Source organism: Eublepharis macularius, chromosome 12 (genome assembly GCF_028583425.1).
Source record: "Eublepharis macularius isolate TG4126 chromosome 12, MPM_Emac_v1.0, whole genome shotgun sequence".
NCBI classification, from domain to species: domain Eukaryota; kingdom Metazoa; phylum Chordata; class Lepidosauria; order Squamata; family Eublepharidae; genus Eublepharis; species Eublepharis macularius.
This window is the reverse complement of record NC_072801.1, coordinates 50,351,075-50,355,931: the sequence shown is the minus strand read 5'-3', so window position 1 is coordinate 50,355,931 and position 4,857 is coordinate 50,351,075. Positions and strand designations below refer to the sequence as shown.

Genomic DNA, 4,857 nt, shown 5'->3' with positions numbered 1-4,857 from the left:
GGATTTTAAAAATTACTAAGAGCACCTGCGATGGTAGGATTCTGCTCAAAACCCTCACATAGCACTGTTTATTCCACAGAGTCAGGATCTCATCCAACAGCCCAGCATGGGGATAAGTCAGTGACATGGACAGGAGTATTCAGGGGCTGGACTTCAGGGTTCACAAAATAGATTTTGGGGCAGATTCTAGCTTTATGTTATTCTCCTAGGACAGGGCTGGCTGCCTGGGACGTGACACTGGAGAGTGAGGGGAATGGGAGATGGAAAGTCCTGCAGTTGGTCATAAGGGTGGGAAAGTGGGTGCATCCCAGCTTGAGTGGGGCTTAAAGTTACTGACTAGGCATAGGGGCTGGGATCGAAGGCTGAGTGAGGCAATTGCTCCTGGGATGTGGGTGAGATCCTCTCAGATAGCATTGCATGAGGCTGCACTATATCGGGGTTAAAGGGGGGGGGGCAACTTGTTCCTTCATATTCTTGTACTGAATGTGGTCTGGTGTGGAAACTACATGAGCATGGAGGGTCAGCTCTGTCCTAGCCTGCTGAATTCTACTATGATCCCCAAACCTGCCCCACTCCCATTCACAACTCCATGCACAGGGTTCCCAGGGTTTCATCTGATTTGGCCCTAAGATGGGGAAAATGTCAAGGATCTCTGTGTTAGTCTGTGCCTTTTTGAGTTTAGGTGGGTGGCCTTCACAGTCATGGCACCAAAACTTTGGAACTCTCTCTCCAGGGAGATACATTTCAACCCTTGTGTTGTCATCTTCTGCCAGTGAGTGACTTTTTTTTAAAAAAAAAAAGGCATTCCCTTAGTGATCCATCCATCAAACACTTTCAGCCTAACCTACATAGCTCTGAGCCAGGATGCTGTGAGTTTAGGGGGGCAGTGCCTGGGAATGGTAGTCTTTCACGTGATATGACACCATTTCTTGTGATGCTGATGGATTTCCATAATCTATATAGTAAAGACCATAGAGACTGGAGGAACTCTTAGCTTGTCACAGAGGACATTATTTCAGTTTTCAGCAAAGATTTGAGTGATATGACATCACTTACAGGTAACACTAATCATTATGGTCTTACCCACAATATATTGCCATAGTTTACATTGTAACTTGAACTTCCCACCATGCTGCAGGAACATCTGTTCATAAAGCTCATATAGTCCAGACTGGAGCAACTCTGCTTAGGATTTCACTGTTAATTAGAAGTCCCTCACTAATTTAACAAGTGTTTTTAGAAAGGGAAAGAAGTATCTCAGGGCCAAGCTACACATGACAAATGACACTTGAACGGCAAGTGGATTGAGTGGAGGGCAAGTGAACAGGGAGAAATACACTTGCTGTTCAAGTGTCATTCGTCATGTGTAGCTTGGCCCTCAGTAAAAAGCACAACGTGTGAAATATTGGATTAGATTCAAATAATTTTTCTTTTGCTGGTGAAAAATGGAAGACCATCCCTCTGACTATTCAAACATGACATAAGATGAGAGCTATAGTAAAGAGAGTCTTGGGTAAAACGCAGTGAAAAAGCTGGCTCAATCCAACCCGTATTCAGAGTGTGACTGAACTTCATCTTTCTAAACTTTTTTAAAAAGCCTACTGAATATCATATTGCTGGGGGAAATGTTTGTTTTATATGAATCAGATTCACTAGCTTTATGGGAAAACTGTGTAGTGCACAATCCTCCCAATTACACTTCTCAAAGCTTCTTTGTCTTCCTTGTTTTTCAGGCTGTATATGAAGGAGTTGACCAGAAGCCATGTTAGATACAAGCTGCAGTAACAAGACATATTGGGTGAAATTGAGTGAAAAAGCTACCTATATCCAACTTTATGATTCTATAGGAATAACAGAATACTCATATAAGAATAATGGATGCCTTTCTATTAATTCAATGTATTTAATATTTTTCTGACACATGTTTAAGAAGATTAACCTAATATATGGAATGATTTTCATATGATTAATAGAACAGTTTGGTGAACTTTGTTGGTATTTTAAAACTATTGCTTCAGAAACAATGAACTAAAGATGAAAGACAATATGTAGGATTTTAAAGAAAATATTATTACAATCACCAGATTCATGGAATGAGTTTGTAGCACACAACCTTCCCAATAATATTTTTGAAACCCTCTTTGACCTCTTTGTTTCTCAGGGTGTATACAAAAGGGTTAAGAAGTGGGGGCAGCACTATATACAGAAGAGAATAAAATTTTGTTACATCATGCTTTCCTTCATTATTTGGCAGCATATACACAATTATTATAGATCCATAGAAAACAGACACCACAATCAAGTGAGAGGAACAAGTAGAAAAGGCCTTTTGTTTCCCAGAAGTGGTAGGGATTTTCAAGATGGTAGCTATAATGTATACATAGGATGTCAAGGTTAGAAGGAATGGAGAAACTGTAAACATGGCATCCACAAGATAACCGAACTGTTTTATCATCTTCGTATCACTGCAAGAGAGCTTTAGGATTGGGAAATAGTCACAAAAGTAATGATCTATTTCATTGGGGCCACAAAAATTTAACTGCAACATCAGAATGAGTAATATTATAAAAACTGCAAATCCGTTGATCCAAGATGTAGCTGCTAATTTTACACAAGTTTGAGTCTTCATCATTGTTACATAGTGTAGTGGTTTGCAGACTGCCAAATACCTGTCATAAGACATTGTACACAATTAAACAGCATTCAGTAAATATCAAAGAACCACCGAAGTACCATTGCATGAGGCAGTTGCTGAAAGAAATCACTTTATTCCCAGTCAGGAGAGCCAAGAGCATTCTTGGAAGAATATTAGAGGTATAGCAAATGTCCAAGAAGGAAATGTGCCCTAGGAAGAAGTACATGGGAGTATGAAGATGCCGATTAAAGATGACAAGTAGAAATATGAGGATATTTCCAGATATAGACACAATGTATATCACGAGGAATACTAGAAAAAGAAGAATCTGGAAGTCTGTCAATTCTCCAAATCCCAGGAGGATGATTTCTGTTATCCTTGTCTCATTTCCCAACATCAGGATCAGTCACTAATCAAGTCCTATTGAAAAAAAGAAAATATAAAACTAAAAAAAAACATTTAAAACCATAACTGCTGGAATATTAAGTTCATTTAGAACCCATTAATTCAATTTTGGAAAGTTCTGGTATTACTGGAAAAAGTTTTTAAAAATCAATCACAAACTCTTTAGAAGGGTGCAGGGAGTATCTTCCTAGGCCCAATTAAGGAATAAGATTGAAAATAAGATGTCTAGTTTGACTGATTTTATATGGAAAATCGTAGAAGTACTAGGTTGAATCCTATTCTTCTCATGGAAAAGGGAGGATGGGTTCCTTTTGACCATCAAAAAGGTTCTGCTATAGATCATGGCATCTAAAGCCACGTGAAATGTGGATTGCAATGAGAATGGGAACTGGGCGAGATTGAGTGAATAAATTGGATGGGCCATACTCAGTTACATTTATTCTTCTCTTTCTCAGGAATATTTTCCACCCTTAATTCTACAGTTCTAAAACATTGGTTCCTTTTGCTTTTCTTCATCCTAAATATATTGATGCAGAAGTTACATATGTTATTAAAGCAGATTATTAGTATAAGTACAAATGATCTCTCCCATAAATCACTTTGATAATTAACATGACAAATTCAACCTGGGGATGTGTGTGGTATAGTGAATAAAGGGGCAGAGCAGGACTTAGAAAATGAGATTCAAAGCTCATTGTCACAGAATTTTAAAATGATGAGAGATTACTTATTCTGAGAAAGTCAGTTTCTTTCAGTGGGTCAGAACTATCACACTGTATCTTCACCAGAACTCTCATACAAGTTAGGGTGACGCTGACCTATCCAGTTCAAACTGGCTTGCTTCATAGCTAAGCCAGTGTTTCATCTCAGATCTCCCATTACATATCCTGCACAAGTGATTCTAATATCAGTGGACTGAAAGTCAGAGGCTTATTTGCATTTCGTTAATTTGATACAGTCAGCATAACAATTCTTTCTCAAGTAGCGTCATTAATGTATGTGCATTTCATGCACCCAAGAATCCTTCATACAGAGATTAATTCCTTGTAAAGATTTGATCTCTTTATCTTGTTTTATAAGCTCAACTCTTAATTATAAACCATTGTTTTCTTTAACAAGACAGATGGTTCACAGTTCCTTATTCACAGTTACTAGTTCCGTATTCATGCACCCAGTAAAAAATATGGAGTATAATTTAGCCCCCAAAACGGACTGGAGCAGCACATGTCATATGGACAAGCAAAATAATGATTGGACTAGAATTTAGGGAATGCTGCCCTCCAAATGAACCTATGATGTTTCCAGGTCCAAAGCTCAGTTCTTCTGCCAACTGCTGTAAATTGGGGTGCCCTCAGGGCAAATGCACATGCAAAACTGGAGGTAGCTGTACCCCCCCCCCCCAAATATTTTGACCTACCGAAATCACATATCCTCAGACTTTGGAGTCAGTGCCGATATGACATGACGACATGAACTGGTACCAGTCCAAACATTGCTCCTAGCACCCCCAAATAACATTTGAACCACCTAGATTCACACATTCAATTGTTCTACATCTGATTATTAAACCAACAGCCACATCAGAGTAATATTAAAATTATTTATCCTTCTGTGCAAAACCTCTGCGGTCTTGAAAGTTATTATTATAAGTCCTTTTCATTTTTCAGAGCAGTATTAAGCAAAGAATACTGAGATGTAATAAATTTACTTTTCAGAGATTACCCAGTGCTGAAATGATGTATTGGCCTATTTCTTCTCACCTCATCTCCTTCAGTATTGATTATTGTCCCAAAAGGATGATTCATAAACGCCTAAAA

The 4,857-nt window shown here is 38.5% G+C and overlaps 1 pseudogene; it reads right to left on the bottom strand.

The window, feature by feature from the left end:
- Positions 1-2,086: 2,086 nt before the first annotated feature.
- On the bottom strand, positions 2,087-3,032 carry LOC129339188 (olfactory receptor 6C3-like; annotated as a pseudogene).
- Between the last annotated feature and the right edge of the window lie 1,825 nt (positions 3,033-4,857).